At 34.3% G+C, this 24,505-nt stretch overlaps 1 protein-coding gene and 1 long non-coding RNA gene across 2 annotated transcripts in view; one reads left to right on the plus strand and one right to left on the minus strand.

The window, feature by feature from the left end:
• The window catches only part of LOC116665913, a 139,122-nt gene extending 123,705 nt beyond the window's left edge, over window positions 1-15,417 (plus strand). The window contains exons 3-4 of the long non-coding RNA XR_004322699.1: window positions 1,799-2,105; window positions 15,204-15,417. This is a non-coding gene — a long non-coding RNA (uncharacterized LOC116665913). The remainder of the gene's footprint in view (window positions 1-1,798; window positions 2,106-15,203) is intronic.
• OLFM3 (olfactomedin 3) overlaps window positions 1-24,505 on the minus strand; it is a 173,542-nt gene that overhangs the window by 72,099 nt on the left and 76,938 nt on the right. The window lies entirely within an intron of this gene.

The raw sequence follows: 24,505 nt of genomic DNA on the forward strand, positions 1-24,505 counted from the left end.
GGAAGAGAGGGCAGATTTTCCCCAAATCTGACTTTAAGAAATAGGGACAGTGATCTGGTCTTAGCTCCTCAACCGCCTATATAGTTTCTAACTGACCAGCTTGTAAATTTTTCCAAGCTGATTTAAATAATTAGCAGGCATTATACTGAAAGTCATTGTCGAGCTCAAAATCCCAACTTCTTTTATTTGTGGCTTAGACTTTGTGAGTCACGAAGACTGTGAATCCCCTCATGACCAACAATTTCATTAAGTAGAATTATTTCTAACCTCATAGTACTGGGTGAAATCCATTTAAAGAAATTGGTTTATGAAACAAGGTAATTAAGTCCAGTATTAATGAAGAAAAATGGAATGGCTCTGTATACACCAGAATTTTTAAACTGGTGATCTCTCTTAGACTGGGAGGAAAAATACTAAGGTGGCAGTTGGTGAGCAATCTGAAGAAGTAATTAAAATACATATCAATTAAGGGTAGTGAAACTATCCTGTATGATAGCATAATGTGGGTGCATGTCATTATACAATTGTCAAAATGTGTGGAATGTACAACACAAATAGTGAACTCTAAACTATGGACTGTAGTTAATAATAATGTATCAATATTAGTTCATCAATTCTAACAAATGAGCCACATTATGTTAGTCATCTTGGGCTGCCATAACAAAATACTGGATGTCTTGGTGTCAGAGATTTATTTTCTCACAGCTCTGGAAGGTGGAAGTCAGAGATCAGAGTGTCAGCATAGGTTCTGGAGAGAGCTCTCTTTCTGATTTGCAGATTACTGCATTTTCGCTGGGCCCTCACATGGCAGAGAAAGAGTTCTGGTATCTCTTCTTCTTCTCTGAGGGCACTAATCCCATCATGAGAGCCCCTCTCCTCATGACCTCATCTAAACCTAATCATCCTTAGAAGGCAGCATCTATAAATACCATGACATTGAGGCTTAGGGATTCTACATGAGATTCAAGGGGCATGTAATACAGTTCACTGTGTACATTAATACAAGATGTTAATAATGGGAAATTGTGCAGGTGTGTGTTTCAGGGAGTGATATTTGGTAATACTCTACTTTCTGCTTAATTATTCTTTAAACCTAAATCTGCTCTGAAAAATAAATTCCATTAATCTAAAAACTTGAAATATATATTCTAGGAGACAGGAAGAGTTAAACAAACACTGTGTAAATTGCATACAAGAAGTGGTAATTTATAATCCCTATACTGAACTTTATAAAACAATATTATTTCAAGTATTTTGGTTTTTTTTTTTCTGTCATTAGACCATTTGTTCCCATTTTGAAGCTATAACAAGACCCTCAAAAATGTTTGTATGGAAGGGAATTGAAAAATATCAGCAATTCTTTTACCTAAAATTCCAATAATCTAGTGAAATTGGCCTTGCCAATTTTGAAGTAACTACAAGGAAAGATTTCAATGCCGTAATTTAAGTGAGTGTCATAAACTAGATTTTAGTTGAGTAACAAAACGATTTAACTTTGCTTGAAGAACAATTTGCACAAAAATGAGGATACTATTTACATAAGTGACTGGTTTGCTTGTGCTAAAGAGAATTTATCAGAATTCTCTGGCAGATTCAGTGTTGCTTTCCTAATTTATTTACTGTACTTCAGATTAAAGGATTTCAGAAGTAACACAAGGAGGTTGTAAATATTTAAAAGATGGATACTTAGATCAGCAATTCCTAAGGTTCTCTCTGTTTAAAATTTATCTTTCTCTTACACTTAAAATGAAGAGTGGGATTGTTCATAAATATTCATTTCATGAATATCGTTCCACAGCTCTCTTCCTACAGCGGAAGCCACCTGCTCTGAGCAGCCTTGGAGTGCAAAGTGTATTAGAGGGAATTGGCAAATGCCAGAAGGCGGTGGTGCCAAGTGTTGGATGCCTTCTCAAGCTCCCTCCTCCACACAGCAACTCCCAAGGCACCTGGGCAGTGAACAGTGAGAGAAGTGATGGCTGCTGGGCCACTGTATAATGATCTACCCTCTAAAGTGCTTTTACAGACTAGACTGACTAAAACATTTCTATATTCTTTGGGAAGAAGAGTGGCTAAAAAATAAATATTAGCTTCAGAAATTTTGAGTGGTAAGTTACATAGTTCTAGTTCTCTTGTTTTGTTTGTATTTGTTTTAAGATAAAAATGAGTTTAAGCCTGTCCAAAGTGAGAGATAATTTTAATGTAAAAATTCCAAATTGAATATTGTCATTCATCTAGTTTATTAGGCTTTTTTGTATTTCAGTTTTTCACTTTTTTCTATATTGGTCATTCTATCTTAATTCTGTATGTTGAGTCTTTTTAGGAGACTGCATGATTTGTCTAAGGGATTCTGCATAGGTAACAAATCATTACATCACATAATTGACTGTATAATGCCTCTGAGAGAGAGTATTCTATAGAGGAATGAACATGGGATGAAGTCGCCATATCTGGACCCCATTTCTAGCTCTGTCACCCTCTTAGGTGTGTGACTTGGGTTAAAATTTTAGTTCTCAAACAACTGTTTACATGATACCTGAAACATAATCACTGGTAAATAGATTCTTCATTGAGTCATTTTGAAGAATACATGAACTTGCATGTTTTAGATCTTTGTGAACAATAAAATGGTATATAAAGATTAGTAAATATGCAGATAATTGCAGTATTTGACTGGTAGTCAATGGCAGGAGCCATGGTTATTTTTAATTTGAAACAGTCTAGAGTTAAAAATTTCAACCCTCCTCTTCATTTAAGATAAACCCACTAGAGTGGCGCCATCAGGACTCTTTAGGGAAAACTACGCTGTTCTCTTTTCATCCACTTTCCACCTCAGTCCTGACAGACTTCCTGACTCTGGTCAAGGTACCTTGACCTCTGTTTTATAAGCTGGAGATCAATAGACAAAAATACAGAACACTGTATTTTGTTCTGGTTAAAGATGTTCAGATTTTTTTGAGGCCATTATTACATCTTAAAGCCTAGCTTTTCAAAGAGCTATATTTCAAAATGGCATTAGTAAATAAAAAAAATCATCATATGTTACATTTATGTATTTTAATGTTTGTGAGAAAATGTTGTATAATCATTTTGAAATATGAGAATGAAGAGAAAATGATAATTAGATAAAACCTATTCTGGGCTTACAGATTTCAGTGGTATTTTTAATATCAACCTGTTTTGTAATTAAATACCCCCAAATTGTTGTGTGCATAATCTTAAACATGATCTTAGTTTATGTATTTTAAGGTAAATTAGTTGGCTACATGGCACATCAATAGTTAGACATTTAATGGAATATATCTTTTTTTTAGATATTATTTATACAACACATTTTTTATTAAAGCTTAGTTGTGACTTTAATATCATTGTTACAAAGTTGTAGGACTATTCAGATTTCCTCAGACTTTGCTGGGTGAGTTTTCTGTATTTGGTAATTATGAGTGGTTTAGGCTGTGTATGGCAGGTGACATCACATTAGATGCAGCTCAGGAATTGAGAGCCTGCTCAGAGGCATAGTGGGATTTAAGAGTCTTCCTCAGTGGATGTCCCAGAGAAGCTACAACTGAACACTAATGCTTCCATTTTAATGCAAGAGCATAAACCTCTGGAAACTGACAAGTCTTTAGAGAGATCCAAAGTGAGATTTTATGCCTTAGAAAGAGTCAAAATGTAATACTATACCTCGAAAGAGAGGTTCAGACAGTATTTTTAATTAAAGGGATGATGTAGAGGATTGTTTATTCCAGATTGTTGGTTCAGTGATCGCTCGCTTCCTTTCAGGATATTGTTTGGTGTGCAGTGATGAGCTAACCTCTGCCCAGACTATCTGCTATAGATCTTGCCAGTACCAGAGGAAACAGATACACAGTTACCATGAGGAGTCCACAGAGCGCACAGGCAGTCATATGTGTTGGTCAGCCTGTTAAACTATCACACCAGGGGGAAATTGACTACCAAAAGCTGATATCAACCAGAAGCCATTATCTGGGAGCTACCAGCATCCTTAGTAGCAATGCATCTTCTGGGTCAATCTTTTGAGTAATGGCAGCAGAATTCTAGGAAGCAAGCTCATGATAGTAGCAGAAAATTTTGCTATAGAGCTTTAGAAAACAAAGGCAACCAGAATCCCTGAAAACTGGTACAGAATTAGCCTCCCTGCATATTTGTTTGGGCTTTTAAGGTCAGGTGTAGTTCAATTAGCAGAGAGCAGTTATGCAAAGAGCTTTTAGATGAATCTCATTGTGGACTTTAATCAATCAATAATCATTTTTCCTCAGAGAAATCATGTAAGGGATATATATGGATATATATATATATATATTTTATATATATATAGTTTATCCATATATACAGTTTAACCATATATATATATCTATATATCTATCTATATCTATCTATCTATATATATATCTATATCTATCTATCTATCTATCTATATATATATACATATATATATAAAATGTATATAGTTTAATCATATTTGTTATCATGTTGACCAGCAATGACTGTGAAAGTTCTAAGGAATGTCACCAAGGGAGAAAAATGTGAAGGAGTGATTTGGAAGGAGTTGAATTTTCTTCTCAGCTGTGAGATTCTGACAAAATTAAAGGAGAGCTGTAAAACTTCTCTTTAGAGGATGTCATGGGATCCTAGTGGACTATGGTACCATTATTTTGTCAGGGACTAATCAGAATCCATTTTTGTCTAAAATGCAAAAAAATATGGCCTGAGACTTGTTTGTTAATCACTGTGTTTTATTTTCAGTGTCAGTTTTCAAGATATTATTTATGTGTGCTGCTGACTGTACAGCATAGTTTGAATAGTGACCTTCTGAATTTGTTCATATTTTTCTCATTTTGATAGTATCTGTATTTTACAAAATGAAAAACTATTCCTAAAAAACGATACTCTTCTTTCAATTCAATATTTTAGCTGTTTTGCTGTATCTTAAATTACTTGTTGCTGTGCTCTATATTATGTCATCTTTTCTTTGTAAAAGATTTCAGTTGATATTTGTCAGATATTTTGTATGTCTTTCTTGGATTTAATAAGCTGTTTTCCCTTTTGATGCAATACATTGGGTCTGGTTCCAAAATCCTTTTCTGCTATCTTTTATCATGGCTGGGATATTACTAATTCACATAATGAAAGTGGGTTTATATAGAAGCCTAGATTTAGCTATGGATTGATTGAATGCCGTTTTGATAAATGCAATTCTGATCGCAAATAGTCAGATATCTTCTATTCCACACTCAGAAAATTTTAATTTATAGAAGACTGACATAAGACCATTTTGTAAATCATTTTCTGAAGTTCTTAAATATTCACAGAGTCAGCAGTAGCATGAATTTGTAAGACTCAAAACTACTTAAAAATCAAGTTTTTCCTAAATTGCATTCTTATTATCAGGGAAAATAGTAGGTAGTAGGTAAAAAAAACTCCACTTTAGGGAATGTCCTCCATCCCCTATAGTCTGGGATTATACAAAGAGTAGTTGATGCAACAAACATTTAGTCCTTTTACTGTCAGAAATCCTGTTTTTTTCTGTACTCTTGCCTCAATATTTAACATTATGTTTAGCTTTTTGATGAAACATGTTGGAATCATTAACTGTTTCTTCACTGATTACAGCTTTAGTCATGAGCTTCAAGAAAATTCAATCCACATAACATAGTTTCATTAGTTTTATCTTATATACAATACATAGAAAGTTATTCGTACAAAATTTTTATATATCCTGATCTGGTACCTTGAGAGCTCTTGTAACCTGGAAAACTGCTTTAGCTGCAGGGGCAACACTGATTAGCCTGGCAGGGCATGAGAAGGTAAAGTATGAGAGTCTGGCTGTTATTTTGACGTCTGCTGCATCTTTGTACAGAAGACAGTTATGTAGGTCCTCTGGACAGTGCCTGGTGACATTGACCAATTTCAGTTGCCAATAGTGAGCAATCTTATGAAGGTCTGACCAATCTCAAAAAGAAAGGATGTCTGTCAAGGATGGAGATGCCAGGAAAATAGCTCAATCTCTGATGAAAGACTCCGATCACCCCTTCTGCAGCAGCAGCAGTGAGGAGCATCCCTGTATATATTGTACTGCACATTAGCTGCCCTTTGGTGAATGTCTAAATAGTACTAAGGCCTAGTCTTACCCTTTTAGATGGTTTATAAATCAAGAAGGTGAAGTGGATACCAATTGTAGACTATGACAAAAGTCTTCAGGAGACTATCAAACATCTGAGTATCTTTCTGTAAAGACCATCGTGGCAGGGTCAGGGCTGAATGAACCCACTGGTATTCCAGTTGTTTATGAATTAGACACGAATTTGAAATACACCAAACCCATGCATTTCCAGGGGAACCAAGTAACTTTGTGTACAGCCATGGAAACCGTAGCTGCTCAGTACAGTCTAGAAGTTAAGGGTCAGGAAGACCACTAGCGTGAAGAAATTTCTTTCTACCCACTGCACCATTCCTATCATACCTCTCCCTTTATGGGTCGCATTGACTACATCTGTAAGAATCTCAAGTTAGAGCAACAGATGAGAGAGTAGAAATTCCCGTTCTCATTTCTTACCTACTTTGACTAATTTTTGTCTTCTATATGTATTCCTCTCAGTGAACCTGGTTAGAATTTCTTCGGTCATCATTCTTTATAGTTTAAGGCTTTTGGTAGTGGTTAATTTACCATGGATCTTGCTTGAGTGAAGATAGAGAATAAATGAGACATGAGGATTAAGTGAGTGTAAGTTTATTCCTAGCAGTCAGCCCTTCTTTGCACCAACAGCCCCAGGGACCATTAGCATTCTAGGGAAATAGAAGAAAAACATAAACTGTACTGCAAATGAAAAACAAAACAAAACAAAGCCACGTTTCCATGACCTTAACCCAAGAGGAGTCTGGGATCAAATCTGAGTGTTTACCTGCTGGTTTTACTGTTTGTTTGTTTGTTTGTTTTTAATCTGTGTATATAATTAAAAGGAATAGAAAATTTTTTCAGGATTTCTACTGCCAGTTAAAATAATGTAGTCATAAAAAATTTCAAATCATTTCTTACTCTACTGTGATTTAAGCCCCCTGACGTCTAAGTGGTAGGAGGAGCACATCCTATTGTGTATTTCAGAAATCCGTCTCCCTTACTGTTGTATGGAAGGTGAAAGGCCCTTAGTACTTTTGGCAGTGTCCACTTACGTCACCTTGTAAAGCCATATTCTAGTTCCTTGGCTTTTCCACCCGGGTCTGAGGCCAGTTTTAGTGTAACTGTCTGTACCTGTCCCCCCGCTTTTTTGGCTATAGCAGTATGCGCTATGATTTAGAAGTTACATGCGATGACATACCTTGTGTACTATTTTATATATTTATTTTATCTTTGCATTCTTAAAAATGCACGCTTTTATTAGAGTTACAGATTAACGTGCGTATGAGACAGATATTTTCAGGGCTTAATACATTTATGACACTAATAAATATTTAGAATAAGAAGCATCAAAGGAGAAGAGGTAAGGGAAAAGGTTCCATTACTTCTTGCTATCACTTTTTTTTTTTTTTTTTTTTTTTTTTGCCCTGGTTTGTACTGTCTCTTCCTATCTGTGGAACCACTATCACCAAGGGCCTTACAAAATAGGCAGAAATCTAGGTGTGTTTATGAACATTCGTTCACAACACCATCAGTTGCTTTAGAAGAATCTGTACTCTCCTTGGATTCTTCTTAAATCTTTTGTTTTCTAGGTTTCATCCACGGACTTTTTGGAGCCCCAGACCTGTCCCATTGTTCTCTCATTTTTCCTGGTCTCCTGGGGGTTTCTCTCTTTACTTGTTACCTGCTTTTTTCATATTTCTCTACCTGTATGTCATGATGTTCTTTGTGGTCTTTTTTTCTTGGATAATCTGAAGGACATCAGTTTTCCTTAATACATATATAGACATCAGAGACAAAGGAAGAGGTTGAGCCCTTCTCTAAACATTCAGTTCATTTCATGCGAAAGGTAATATAAATGCTTAAGTTGAATTTTTGAATATTCAAAGTGAGTCCTGAAGCTGAATTTGGGATGTGAACACACAAAGTGGGAAGGTTTTTCCCCAACTGCTTACAATAATGGGAAGATTTTGTTTTTATTTTTCCCCCTGAGATTTGGAATGGGGCAAAGAATAGAAGAGAGGTAAGGGAGGAGAAAAGATGAAAGGCATGAGAAAGAAAGATAAAAAAAAGCCAAAGACTTTCAAAATTAAGGATAAATATTACTCAGTTTTAAGTTGCTTGTTTTCTAGTACTGAATCACACCTTTTGGCTAAAAGATACATAAACACACATAAAAATCTTGAAAAGGGGTGGATGGTGGGTCTGTAGTGGGGGGGTGGTAATTTTTTGTGTCTATCAAATAAAGTGTTGGTGTTTTACACCTGGTTGAATCCAAAGGCAAAAACAAATAATAATAATTTAGGCTAGAGAAGGAAGAAGTAGGTTCAAGGGCTTGGAATGAGTTTTAGGACAGTATTTTCTGGATCTTACAGTGGAGGAAGATCCCAGCAGATAGTTGTGGTAGTTAATTTTCAAGATTGTACCTTTTTCTTCAGTGAACATACATCCTAATATTATCATTCTTATATATTCCCTTACAAATTGAATCAGAGCTATTTCTGTGTAACAAATAAAGTAGGTTAGAAATGCTGTGAAGCTGTCTGAGATACCTTCAGCCATCTGACTGCAACTGCATGAGAGACCTTAATTAGAAGTCACACAGATGAAGCCTGTCAACCCACAGAGCTGTGAGAGACAGTAATACATCGTGTCAATTTTTTAGACACTAGATTTATTAGACATTAAGTTTTGGGCTGATTTGTTGCACAAATAGATAATTGTAGCTCACTCCTTTACCAGTTTACTTATGAGACCGTATTTTCTCTTTGTTGATCATTTCTAACTCATTCAGCAAGCATTTATTAACTGTCATATACTGTAACAGGCTCTTGGTATAATAGGGTAAATAAAACATCATGCCATATTCCTCCATATTCCTCCTGCTTATATATGATGCACCCTCAATTATATAATTCCTTCTCTTAAGAACCTTTAAGAGGAAAATTATTAAATATTTAAGTATTTGTTATTGGCACAGTAAGCTACTCTTCTGAAATAAATTGATTAGACCCCTTTTTTCAAATTACCTATTGAAAAACTTTAAAAATAATAATGCACTAGGAAAATGTAGTAGATTGAATCTTTGTATCACCTCGTGGTGGGAGAGGCTTTAATAATCAAAATGCAAAACCATAAATATAAATAGAAAGATTTAAATATTTGACACCATAAAATTAAAAAAAAAAACTTTATTGTGTCAAAAGACACCATAAACAGAGTAAACCAACAAGCAGTGATAAATTGGGGGAAAATAATTGTATATATACATATTTATGAGACAAAGAAAATGTTTAAAATCTTTCAAATTTAAACAACTCTTAGATTTTAATAATCAAAGTCAAATAATCCAGTATAAAAATAGCCAAGAGATACAGAAATGTAACTCATGAAATAAAAAATGAAAATGAGAAATAAACATATAATAATATATTTAAACTCACTTATAGAAAACATCTCTTAAGTTAGTTTAATGTGAAGTACAGGCAGTCTCTTACACAGCTTGGTTTTCAGGGGTAGAGAAGGGAAGGCATGTGAATTGCTAAAATCTTTTGTCGGTTAAAATTCTACCAGTTCCACAGTTGAGACTATTAAGAGGAAAAAAATCATCAGTAAGTAAGGATATATGTACCATAGTTACTGCTGTGTTTTTTCAAACAACATGACAGAATGTCAGTAACATAGTAATTAAATAAATTATATCAGTACTGTATAGTAACATTCAGCTGTTCACATGAATGTGTTTTAGCCATAATTATTAACTTGGAAAAATGTTCACATTTTGAAATGGGAAAAAGCAAATTGCAGGGCAATTATGTTATCATTCATTTTCAGTGGTTAAAAACTAAAGAGAAATAAAAGAAGCAGAAAATGTATATGTAAAAAGTTTGTATAAATATTTATATATGCTGATCTAGCACAGGGAATTTATGTAAAATTATAAATATAATTCTTAGCATTAATTAACTTAGGGGTAAAAAATTATAGAGATTAGAAAGATGCTCAGTTTTTTCTCTTGTGTACCTGTAATATTTAAATGCCTTATTTCTGTAATTTTAAATATGTTTTAATATCATTTGAACCAACAATTCCACTTCTCAGAAGCCATCCTAAGAAAATAATTGAAAATCCAGGGGAAAAGTGTAAAGAAAATATCTTTATGTATGTAACAAATAACTAGTAAGTTAGAAACATCCCAAAAATCCAGTCAAAGGGGACTGAAAATCATGTTGCAGTCCTCAGTCTGATTTTTCATGTATATTAAAATTGTGCCTTTTAAAGAGCTTGTAATGATCTTGGATAATGGTTATAATATGACGTGGAAAAAGGAGGATAACCCCTGCATGCAAGTGATAATCTTAACAATGCTTAGAACACCCACACTTGTACACACTTATGTGTAAACACAAACACATACGTACACACAAATGGAAGGGAAACAATCTGGAAGGAAACAATTGTGATGAAATATGCTAGGAGTAGAAGTGACATTATTTTTCTATCACTTTTTAAGCCTTCCCATAATTTGTGAAATTTTTATAATAAACATCTTGTGATTTTATAATGTCTCAAAAGAAAATGTCATAACCAACATGAACTCACCAGAATGACTCAGGAATTGTTTAAAATTTTAAATGAGTCTTAGTTGATTATCCTTCCAATCAAGGTAAAACTTTGTTTTTGATGTCTATGTAAAGGAGTTAATTGTCTCAGGTGCTTATACACCATGCTTATCATGCAGAAAACAAAATTAAACACACACAAAAAATCCCATAAGGTTTGTTTTCAGTGTGCTGAGTACAGAGAAAATCCTGAACTCTAAAACTCAATGAAGAAAGAATCATTTGATTCACTGCTTAAATTTTAAAAACATAATTCAAGAAATAATTTGTGAAGGTAGAATTTCTGTAGAAGTGAAAAGAGCAAATTCAAGGCAGCAGAACAGGTTATCACTGGTGAAATAAATCAAGCAGCAAATATTTCCACTTTCCAGCTGGTGGTATGAGTCCTTCAGACCTTATTTAATACAGCTTAATTTTAACTCAACCAAATATTTGAGTAATCGGAAAATTTCATTTAATGAAACCAGTTTCTCTTCCAATAAGGTATCACTAATAGCTTAGTTTTCACAGTGATATAACAAGTACAACTTCCTCTAGACATTCAAAACTGCGGCTTGAACAGCCATGGACATTAAAATGAAAAGGAGAGAGACAGAGAGAGAGAGTGGGGTGGGGAGGGGGAAGAGGGAGAAGTGGGGGCAGAGGGACTGAGGGTGGTGGGGTCAGGAAGGTGGAGAGATAAAGAGGGAGAGAAAAGACAAAAAGAGGAAGGAAGAAGGGAAGGGAGGGAGGAAAAGGAAGGGAGAAAAAAAAGATATGTGAACATACTATAAATCAAATTTTTCCAAATAAAATTTTTCAAAGTTATAGAGTAAATTGACCACTTTTTTCTGCAAAGCTTGTATTTTGGGGAAAAAATAAGGAAAAGGTAATCACCGTTAAGTAAATGTTTAACCTTGTATTCTTCTGCTTGTGAACTAATGTCAGAAAGGTGCAGATAAGTTTTTGATGGGAGACTTTATTATTGCTGCCCAGATCTCAGAATTTAGAAGGATGTAGCTAGAGATTTCAAATGTGTACACAATCCACCTCATGAACCAGTAACCTAGCATATATAGTATGCAATACCTTCTTCTGTGGGTTAGGCAGGACAATTTAAACCTTTTGAAGAAATTCAAAGAGGAAATTTTAAAATGGTCATTAATTTTCAGAGAACATAATAACATACCTTATTAAGTATTCCACATAAGGAATATGGGTAAAGTATGAATAATATGCTAGTTATTACTAGAAAAATATGTTAAAATAAAAGCAGTAAAAATAAAATGTAAGCACCAGAGAAAAAGAACAAAAATATTGATCTGCCGACGACTATTACTCATAGGAAGCCCAGTTTTTATATTTGGATCAGTTTCTTGTATAGTATTCCCATTTTAAATGGATTTGTCTTTTTTCATTTAGGTTCACAAGTCCATTCAATGCTTTCATGATGTGATAAGTAGTAAAGAGCAATATTTTTATGCATTAGATCATCTATATTGATGCCAATTTTATTTTTATAAAGCCAAGCATGGTGCTTAGCTATTAAAGAAAATAGGTGTTAGTGGCAAAATTTCTGATGAGTCTATACCAGGCTGTCTACATTTAATATTCACTGCTAGTGTTTACAGTTTCAAGTTTAGTAGGGACATTATTTACTATAAAATTATGATATGTAGTGATATTTCACACGTATTATTAGAATCATATGAAATTGCCATTTTCAAAAGATATAAATGTTGAGTATAGTGAATTTATATGGTTTAACCCAATCTTTTATTTCTCACAAAATCTCAAATTTGCCTTTACATGCACTGTGAGTAGTAAAGTTAGGCACATTTAGAACAACACTTTTTACTTTTTCTAATGCGGGACTAATTTAATCATACAAAGCTTATGTAGTCTTTGTAGAAAAGAAATGCCTACTTTTTACTCTAGAAATTTGAAAAATTTTACTTGGACAATTTGGTTCACAGTAAAGAAACCAGATAGTTTGCTTACTCGTATGTTTAAAATGTTGACAAATTTACATTGCATACAAAATGCAGCAACAAATTGATGTCCAGAGTTGCTCTGAGCGTTATCATGTGTTCAGTAAAGAAACCAAAGGGCCTGATAGAACCCTACAAAAGAAGGCGTCTGTTTAGAGGCAAATATTTGTCCTCCCTTTGGAACCTTTAATTATTTAACATATTGAAGTTATCATAATTTGCTGTCATCTTCACTCAGTTTTTTTTTTGGTGAAGTGTAACATAAATAGGACTTGAGTTTTTAAAAATAGATTGTATGGTTGATTGTGTGTGCATTCCTTCCTTCCTTCATTCATCCTATTAATGAACCTTAGTTCCTGAATGTTTGATCTCGTCTGTAGTGACGGGGTCTTTACAGATCCGTGTGAGTCAGTTTTTGGTCACTGAGGAAGCTGTAAAACTCATGGATGACCATGGCCAACAAAGCTCTCTTCACTTTTGCAACAAATAGTTTTAAATTTGATTTCCAATTAATTGAAGATGTATTCTATTAATTGAAGTCAGCTAATAGAAGATGTAAAACAGAGAACCAGAAATATAAGCTAAGTGCTCTACTAATGAGGTGTCAGAAGAGAGGTGATTATTCCCAATTATTATTTAATATTTGTAAAGCAACCTCTTTTGAGATATTAACAGTGTATATTGAGACCTATAAAATGGTAAGCATATAAATCATCTGGTTTATTAAATCAATGCTGATGTTTAGTCCAGATAATTTAAACCCTTAGAATAATTTTTCAGATCGATTGCATTTTATTCATTTTACGCTGTGTAAACTCAGAGAGAATTATACTCTAAGAATCTGCCACTTGATACTATACATTTTAAAAAGAGTTTATAGCATAATGAGTGAATGAAATATTTCCCTTTGTTGTCATATTTGAATTCTCATTTTAAAATTAATTTTAAATATGTTTCACAGTCCAGTGAATGTAACAATAATACAGATTGTTATTCTACAATTACACTATTCCATAACAGCTTCACTTCAGGTTTCTCTAACAGGAGTCACATGTATTAAAAAAACAGCTGACTTCTTTAAGCTTGCCATTAAAATATTTGGAATGTCTTCCCCAGTGGAGCTGAAAATCTATATGGTGTAGAAGCACCTGAGAGATTTCTTTTATTTGGAACTCCCAATATATAGAGGACATGACCCCAGTATTGAACAGTTTGCCTTTTACAGAGAGAGTAAATATGAATACCAATAGCCGTAAAGACTACCTTCAGGTCAGCAGAGGGTGGCGTGACAAGTAAGATGAATGAGCTCAGGGTTTTAACATGTTTATCTGCAAAACCTTTTCGGGGAGTCATTATGTCCTTGTACATGCCACTAACCTTTATTTCCAACCTCAGTTAATGGGATTTATTTCTTCAGTGGGTTTTACCCTGGCACTGGACTAAGTTCCTCTATTTGCTTATTGTTTACAATCTGTTGTCTTGTTTCTGGCAGATTCTGCTACAACCCCAAACCTCCAGTTTAGTTGGTAGGAATAAATTATGCATATCAGTACATGCTGACTAAATTATTCTTTATTCAAGCGAGGATTTTGACCTTAAACATGTGCTGTTCAACTTTGGTAAACCTCAGAAAGATTTTTTTTTTTTTTTGCTTATATTAAAGTAGACCTAAATTCCGTAGTCTGTTCATTATTTTCCAAGAGTCTTATACTCACCCCATGTGAGTGTAAGACTTTTAACTTCTTTTATCCCTTTCCATTGAACACTCCATGCCCTCCTATTTGGTCTAATTCTGGACTTTTGATCCATATCATGGCACCTCTTGAAGGCTGTTGGACTGTTTGGCAAGGTCACTGGAGCAGTGGTTTACAGATTGTATGGTTTCACCATTATTAGGTTATCAGATTAATTTAATGGGCCTTAAATAGTTTTTGAAATTAAAATGGAAAAGAATAGGCTATAAGATTGAATTTGATAGTCCTTACATTTGCAGTGTAGGTGTAAGAACTATGAGATTTTCATTGTGTGTGTGTGTGGTTGTGGTAAGTGTATTAATTACTCTGGTTTGTGTTTGAGAAGTTTTAAAGCCTAGAGCAGGGTTTCTTAGGCTAGAGTCATCAAATAGACCATTTAAAAGGTAGATGATAATGATGATATTAATAACAATACTGTGGACATCATTGTTTACTTAGATTGACTTTTGTAATATATATGTTCAAACATGCAACAAATATGTGTAAAGATTAGGAATAAATTTATTATTCATTTTACTCTTATATGACTAAAAGTTTGTAAACTAAAGTAATAAAATTTAGACTAATAGCATTAATGTGGCATACATAACTCTTTTCTTGAATTTAAACTGGCCAGGTGAGGTTTAATAATGTAAAGATTTATTGGCATCTTTTGATTTCCATTTCCTATTGATTTTATCTTTTAATTTTGAGAATGTTGCATTATCCCTGAATCTCTGTCCAGGGCTTTGTAGCTGTTCTGCTTACCATGACACTTCCTGCTGATGAACTGCTGCAGCCGGAATGCTCCTGAAAGGGCAGCTGCTCTCTGTGACTCCCAGTTTGCACACGACACTTACTGCACTTGTGAGGGCCACTCTGTTTATGCGGGTTTAACGTGCTTATGCACTCTGTACCTCTACGGTGTCTCCATTCTGTGATCACTTTTTTCTATTAAACTCTTGAAAAATGTCTGTTTTGTATCATTTCTTAACTTTGACTTCATTTGACTCTCCTTGAGAGCAAATTCAGTAAAGACAAAAAACAAAGATAATACAGGCAATAAAATTCTAGGTCAAAACTAAGGTGAAAAATGGTCACAAGATGGTAGAAGACATGATTAAATTTAGCTCCTTTTTCACTTCTCTTTGAAAGGAAAAACACAAAGTTTAAAACTTATCGTAGAACTTCCCAGAGTATATTCATGGAGCTCAAGAAGTCCTTAGACCCCAGTGTGGAGAATTTTCCCTGGAAAATTTCTCCAGCTTTTTGGACTGCAGGTGTGTGTGTGTGTGTGTGTGTGTGTGTGTGTGTGTGTATGTGTGTGAATCACATACATAAAAATAATCTGTGACAATGAAAATATTGAAAGAAACAAAATGGTGATAATGCATGAATTTATGTGTTCAAAATTAACAATACCATCAATTGTCCTAAAATATATTAACCAATAAAAAAAATAAAAAAAAACATCACTACCAACACAAGATAGCAGTTATGATGCTTGTAATAAAATGTTCTTTTAAAAATTTATTAGAATCTAAATAATTTGTAATAACATATGTACACAGTGGACTTTGTAAAATGGTTAAGTATTATACGGAGGATACTAAATTGCAATGCTAAGTAAACTCTACTCCCTAATTTTAATTTGTGAATGCCAAACCTACTAATACTTTGAGCACATTACTAGTTTAGCCCTCAAGTGAACATGAAAATGAAAACCAAGGCAAAGTGTATGAAACTACAGGGAGTATTTTTAGAAATCAGTTTGAGCCTTAGGAGCTCACGTGGGTGGTGAACTATACCTTAGGAAACATTCCACTAAAAGTTTGAATATAATATTAGAAATAGGTACAAATTTACCAGCCTTTAGAGAGGTAAAAAAGATTGTTCTACATGAAAACATAAAATTGACCTATAGTCAGTCAGTTCTGGAGTGCACAGCTAAGAAACAAATCGTACAATCCAGCGTCCCATCTGATGCAAACAGGAAAATCACTGTCCCTAACGTAAGCACAACTGTTAAGATTATGATTAGGAATCATAGTTTGTAAGATCATTAAAGAAAAAAATCCTCTCCTGGTTTTTGACAACTTTTTGAAATTCCTTTTGAGATGAATCATATTGACAATATATTTCAATTGAGTCTCTTTTTAGCTTGAAAAACTATTATGTACCTGAAAACAAAAAAATAAATTTTTTTTTTTGCTTCTACGCATTTATTTATTTGTTGGTTTTTAGATAGGAAAAATTTTTCAAAGGAAGTGAGTCACTCTTTCTTAATATTTATCCTTCTTGGAAATATCCTTAGCTTACTAAAAATAGTGTTTTAGAGAGGCTATTCCATATTTTCTCTTTTAGAAGGATGATTTTTAAATTTAATGTTTTTGAGCAAATAGGAGATAATATCAAATGGAATCTCACTTCCTTCTTTGTCAGAGATTTTAATACTGAGCCACATTGCATTGCTTCCTTGCTGTGATTTTCCTTGGAAAAGAGCACATTTACTTCATAAGTATGATTTTTTCCTGAAGTTTAGAGTTTAGAAATAAAGGGCCCTAATTCCAGAAGAAAAATGTTTCTTAACTATGTAATATGTTTTCAGACTATGCCAGGCTACAGGGGAGAATACCAGAAAAGGTACAGTGTAATTGCTTGGCATTTTCAAATTGCATCATACTTTTAAAATGACACTTAAAGGAAAACTTGATGGATAAGGATATTCCAGTTGGAAAAAATTAATGGTAATTCTGTGTGCTTTTGCATTTGTGCATGCTAGATAAAAACAAATTTTACCATTTCTTAAAGCTTCAAAGACTGTACACAAACAAACAATAATATACTTAGCAAATTATTTCAAAATATTTCTTGATTCAACCTCTAAGTTCTAACCCAATTTAGGAATTCTTAGGTGATATATATATTTATTGTTTCAATTGGAGTTAACATGGCTTGAGTCAAATATACTTCAGAGTGCAGGATAAATTGGAACATTTAGTTTAGCTTTCAGGGGTTTACAGAAAGGAATTTGTTTTTTCAGGATGTCTTGTTGGAGCCCAACTGTAATAGACATATTTCTGCTGGTCAAGCACATTACTGAATTTAATTTTTATAAAAATCTTCTGAGGTGGGTTACATAATCTCCGTTTGACAAATTAGAAAGCTAAGGAAGTTTGGTAAGGTTAAGCTACTCACCCAAGGTCATATAACAAGTTAAGAGGAAGAGCCAGGATTTGATTTTTGACTGATTCTAAATACATGCAATAAAAGAAGCTTTACTTATGAAATACTAAAAGTTTTGTAATTACAATGAGTAATTAAATGTATTCTGAATGATGTTTAAATATGACTTCTGGTTGTTTGATTCTATTTAATACTGAGTGATTTCGGGAACTAATGTATATCAGCAAGTATGGATTTCTCATAAAAGAAAGAAAGCAAAATTGAGTGATGAGAGTAGAGTATCCTCAGCATTTATTTCCTTCATTCAGGAAGCATTTATATGAATGCCGTTTATGAGTTTAATCTATAGGGACTCCCCTAAGGAAGTAATTCTTATCTAAGAATAATTTTTAAGTACAAAAAAATACAAAAACAATTTGAATTTTCAAAAGATATGGATTGAATAAATACATTTATATATGTTCAATATGTAAATACATAATTTAAACTTAGAAATATATTCATATATATTAACATGTAATATGTACATTTTTTATTTATTAAACTTCATTTCAGTCTTTGTTCTAAAGTTAGCTTTTTAGAGTGGACTTCTCTATTCTTTACCACATAATGGCTCTAGAGTCTTAGGTTGTATTATAGAAGTTGAATCATTGTCACAAGAAATTTTAAAATCCCTATTTGAAATAGGATATTCCCTTACTCTGTTTTATTTCCTGTTACTTATAATAGCTTGACATTGTATTACCCATGAATTTGCTTACATGTTTGATATTTCCCTTACTAGAATGTAAGTTTCAGGATGGCAGGAAGTTTGTCTGCTTTGTTCATTCCTGAGTATCTGTCATTTAGGCAAGTCCCTGGACACAGACTTAGGAAATATTTACTGAAAAAATGAATGCAATGGATACACAGATTGCTTTTGGGGAATAGAAGAAAGGTACCTAACCAGCCTGCAAACCCAGGGCATGTTTGATCAGAAAAGTTTTCCCAGAGGAAATTATGCTTGAGCTAAAAAAAAAAAAACAACTGGAATTAGAGGAAAGAAAGGTCCTGAATCAATAGTGATACCAGTCTGTGTATATGTTTGATCTTACCTAGAAGCCCTATGATCTGGGTGACATGGTTCGGAAGTCTTTCTATGGGTTGCAGATGGCTGTGCGATAAAGATGGCAAAGCAAGCAAACTGAGTGTTAAAGCAAGAAAGTATTTGACTTTGGGAGGTCAGGGGGTCAAAGCTAGTTAGTGAAGGAGATGAAGCCAGGAAGGAGCTGATAATATAGAAGAAAATGGAAGTGTTAGTGGATTGAAAAGCTCAGTAAGGTCAAAGATACCTAAGATACCTTTGAATTTTGGAGATTATGATTGAGATATGGAATAGACTTGTGATGACAAAGTCAGGGTGGGTCATGGATGTGGCTGGCTACAGTGAGTTGAGTTTGAAGGTTAATGGAATCTATTTTGAGGACATTCTAAAATACTAACTATATAGATTTAGTGAAAATTTAGAAATTCCTTTTAGAAGTAGATGCCTATATGTAAAGAAGTTGTTAGACGTATTTCAAAAATAAGGTAAAATGCAACGAATTTTTTTATTTTTGAATTCTCTATGTCCTTTACTTCTAAATATCTTTTACCATATTCCTGTATATAAAATCTATTTCAGTAATTCAATTTATTACTATTTCTCAGAGCCTATTATATGGCATGGGGGATACAAAGATAAATATGATACAATCTCTTATTTTAGTAAACTGGTTTAGACTAACACTAGTTAAGACAGTCAAACAGCACTATAAGAGGTTTGCATTGTTTTGGACGTGTAAAATAAGCAGTCGGCACACCAGTTGGGAGAACCGGGGAAGATGTCAGGAAAATTATATTTAAATGGCATCTTAAAGAATACATAGAATTTCATCAGTCACATAGGATGAAGTAGAATTTCAGAAGGAGACAAATCCTGAGAGAAAGCACTGGAGAAAAATGTGAGAGGTATTTGGGAAGAAAGAATAAGCAATCTACATGGAGACGGGATGCCCTTAAATATATAGGGTGTAGAGACATAGAGCTGGAAAAGTAAACTAGGTAGAGAATCAGGCTACAGGAACGAGAGTTTGGACTTAAGCGAGTCTCTGGAGGTTTTCAAGATGGCTAGTGACATGATCAGCAAAATGTAAAATGGATAAGAAAGCAGATTAAAAGCAGGACAACAGACTGGGAAGTTACCGCAGCAGTTCCACAAAGGAAAAATAAAAGCCTGAACCAGAATAATAGAGTTATGAGTGGAGGAAGGTATTGATGTGAGAAATAATATGGTGATTTGTAGACATGGTAAATATTTAGTTGTGGGGGCAATTGGAGATCAGGGCATTAAAAACAATAGCTCCTAGATTTTAACTGGAACAGTAGTGGTACTTTGACAGAAATAGGAAAATGAATGGAAAAGTAATATAATTAATGAGTTTGATTCTGTCTGACAATTTAAAATGCTATAGATAATAAAAGTAGGGGAGTACAGTATACAGTTTAAATCTTGAGCTGGGAATTGAGGATTGGGGCCATAGTTAGGGTTTCAGATTCAGGTGTCATCTGCATAGAGAGCATAGTCAAAAAGTTTAAAATATTTGGAATCAGTTAGTAGACTGCAGAGAGGGCTAAAAACACATCTTTGATGAGAGAAGTTACCATGGGAAGACTGAAGGAAGAAGAGGGTCCAGTGCTGGAGATAACCGAGGAGTGTTTGGAAAGAAGAGGTGAAAATGGTGGTATTGTGACCAAGAAGCCAAACAGGGAGAGATTTCAAGAAGGAGGGCATGACTGGTGATTAGGAGGTCAGTAGTAGTTTGCAGAGAATAATTTCAATGCAATATTTAATAAAGCTGCTAAATAGTACAGGTCCACATTGAATCGTGATCACAAGAGATGAATTTAAGGAGTAAATAAATTCTGAGAAAGTGGAGGCATCAAGATATGCTCTATTTCCATAATTTTGGCAGCAAAGTAGGAAGACAGATGGTGTAGAAACTTGAAATAGTAGTGTCACAAAGAGGAAATGAAGAAATTGAACATGTCTGCCACCTAGAGAGGAAGGAACTACGTAGTACGGAGGAAAAGAATGAACATGAAAATGAAACTAGAATTAGGGAATTCAGACTTCAGCACAAGAGTGCTGGCAAGAAAGAAATTGTTACACAGAAGTAGGTTATAGTTATCAGATATACAAAAAGAGAAGTATAAATGCCAGTAATAATTGATATGTTAAGGAAACCCATCCTAATTGCGGTAATCAATGAAAAAAATTAATATTTACCTAAAGGTTGCTGTTTGCCAGAAACTGCTTAATGGTTTACATGTACTGACTCATTTAATCTTTCCAACAGCTCTGTGGTGTATATAGCATACATAGTCTGATTTTAAACATAGGAAAAAGAAGCTTTAGAAAACACAACTTGTTCAGGGTTCTTATTGAAAAGTAGGTCAGTGAATCAAATCTAGTAAGAGTCTGTTTCCAAAGGTGGGTAGGTTGAAAACTTGAGGTCATAAGGGATTTCTCAGCAGCCGTGGTGATTCACTTAGATAGTATGGCTTGTTAGTATTGTGTTTAGTCTGGTTTTGTGACTTTTTCCAGAAGAATTTGGCAGCCTTAGGAGAGCGAACATAGTAGAGAATTCCAGGAATTGCAAAGAAAATATTGCAAAAGAACAGAGGGAAAGATAATTCTAAGATGAGATTTAAAATATACTTGCAATGACTGATACTGGAGTCCAATCTGGGGTGGAAAAAAAGAGAAGCCTTAAGAAGAGAACAGCTAATTGGAAGCACAGGAAATAATCAAAGGTCTGGACTTCACAAGAAGGACCGAGACAGAGTTAATTGGTATGAGAGGATGAAAAACTCTGTTCAGAAGGGTTTCATTCCTTCAAAAATATTTAAGTGCCAAATAGATGCCACTGTGATAAGCCCTGGATGTACACAGGTTTTGCTTGACAGAATAGGTTTAATATGGCTGAAACAGGTTGGAAATGGGGGTTGCTGTAGTCATGGTCATGGAGCTAAAGAACGTGAGGCCAGGGATAGGCAGGAATTGTAGTCAGCACATAATATTAACCACTGAGCTGACGAGGTTGATGATGCTAACTCTTCAAAGTCTAAACAAAATATAGTTTTCTTTTGCTATTTATCAAAGAAAAACAATTTTTAAAATTATTTTGTGAATTTATAGTTTTGTATTTTTTTATCAAAGTATAGTTGATTTACAGTGTTGTGTTAGTTTCAGGTGTACAGCAAAGTGATTCAGTTATACACACACACACACATATATATATATATATATGTATTCTTTTTCAGATTTTTTCCATTACAGGTTATTACAAGATATTGAATATAGTCCCCTGTGTTATACAGTAGGTCCTTGTTGTTTATCTGTTTTATATGCAGTCTTATATATTTTTATACATGTACTTCCTAAGGGAATTTAGTATATGAAAAACTCATTGAAACAAAAAATATATATAGTTTTAATGGATGAGAAGTTTTTCAGAATACTAATTCTTACATATCACAATAAATTATTTCTAGTTATTATTTTAAATGATTCTCTGATTATGATAAATATATGTACATGATTGTTTTTCACTCATCAATATACTGTAGACATAGCTGTACTTTGCTCTATTTTTCTGGATTTAATTCCTTTGCTGGAGGGCTCTGGATACAAGAACAGGTTATCTCCTTTATTTCACTAAAATCAGATTTTTTCAAACATTTCCCTTTCTGTAACAACTATTATTCACTAGAGAATATGGGCAATTGCGCAGTATTTCTGTTGAATCCGTCGTCATTATAGTTTGCCAAGTGACAGTTCTTTATATTGTATAGTCCACCATCACACACGTACCTGAAGGAACTGTCTAGGATCATCAAAACAGAAATAGAGGAAATTAAAAAAAAACTTTGGATACTGGAGAGGATGTGGCCTGAGTAGATTGTAGCAGAGCATCAAAACGAATCATGTCAAGCACGAGAAGAAAATCTTGACTTTAAGAACCAGTCAGAAGTTATTTATAACATTTAGCAGGGTCATAGAGAGAAGAAAGGGACATTCCATCCTTCATTTCTAAAGATGCTGCTGGTCTACAATTCTCGAGAAAGAGAGGAAGAGAATGAGTTTTCAATTTCTAATTTTTAAGTAACTTGGAATATATTGCTTATCCTTTAATATGTGGAGGAGAGCTAAATCTGTTTTAGCACTTGAATAAATGGTTGATACATACATGAAAACTGCATTACACTAAGCTGTGAACAGAATTGCCAAAAGCTGTTGGCCAGCAATGCAATTCAGTGATGACAAATGACTCTTTTCCAAAGAGATTTCCTTTTTTGGAAAATTGAAACTTGATGGCAGACAATTCAAGGCAAGTAACTACCCCCCCCCCCCCAAATTCCAGAAAATAACTTACAATTTTAGAAATCAGCCATCCAGGAAAAATACAGCTGTTGTTATGAATGCTTCTCCCACTTGTTTAACTCTGCTCTCCACGGTCTCCCCAAACACCACCACCACCACCCAGCCAACATTGCAGTAACTCACTGTCGGCCTGTGCTGGACACAGACAAAACTTGTAGTTTTTAAATGTAAAAGTATGTAAAAAGTGAGGAAGCCTGAGGAGGTATTTGTTAAAAATTCTTGTGCTGTGATAAGATAAAACGAACCCTTCCAGTGATTTCCAGAACAGTTTTGGTAGTGAGGTTGTGGCAACAAGGGATTTGATGAGTGTGCACCCGTCACATCAGGTATTTTGCATATTTCAGAGTTTTTGTTTTTCCCTAGTAAGCCTTCGTTCAGCTACTTTTACACTTTGTGTACATTGTTCCAGTCACCAGGCTAAGTCTCCTTCCATACTGCAACACTCAAATGCAACCGAGGAGCCAGACAGCCCCCCTAGTTTTTAAATAGTGAGAGTAATCTGAAGGCAACCAAACATTCACTGGATTTTGATGGACTTCAAATGACTCCAGCTAAATTTACTGGAACATCACAATCTCATTAAAAGCAGCTGCTGAATAGGAATATCACTTAAGATACACTCAATGATGGACTCCAGCCAAATGTAATTTAATACACTGTATCCAGACTGGGTAGGGAAAACTGTTAACTCCTGCAGGTGTTATATTGCTAAAAGAGTTATTTCACTTTAGATCTATTTACTTCTTGGGGGAAGCCTCCAATTTGCTCTGTAAGGGTTCCCCTACAGATTTAAGAAAGTTACAAATTTCTCAGTGGGGAGCGATCATCAAGCTAATAATCTGTTTCTAGGGAGTAAATAAAGCATCTGAAAATGTGACTGACTGCATCACAAGGGGGAGGCACGGTAAAAACTGTGATCACTGGCTTTCAGAATTGTGATTGGCCATTAATAGCTGAAATGGTAGCTGCAGTGAGTGTTTTGAAGGTAAGTTACAGCAGTCAGGATCTGTGAGAACACCCAACAGTTGTCTGAAAGTTATCTTTAAGGTTTAATGAATAATTCAAAACCAAAAATAATCTGCTTCTGACTTGGAGCAGAGGACCACAGTTCTCAGCACTGCAACCAGGGAATGACCTATTCTCGTCATATTAACTTTATATGGGCTTCTTTTCCCTTCACTATCTGGTTAAATCAATAGTAACCAGTTAAAGACCAAGGGAAAACTCGTATTCCCACATATCTTCCGTTTTCTAAGTAGCGTAGGAATAGAGCTGAATTTAGAATGCCTTCTCCTCGAGGAGCCCAGGGAGGTATAGCTGTCTTCTCCCTGTGAATTTTAGGTGATTCTTTGACTGGTAAATTAATTCCTCAGAAAATAGGGTTTAAGCTCCCTTGG

The sequence above is a fragment of the Camelus ferus genome, chromosome 9 (assembly GCF_009834535.1).
Source record: "Camelus ferus isolate YT-003-E chromosome 9, BCGSAC_Cfer_1.0, whole genome shotgun sequence".
Taxonomy (NCBI): Eukaryota; Metazoa; Chordata; class Mammalia; order Artiodactyla; family Camelidae; genus Camelus; species Camelus ferus.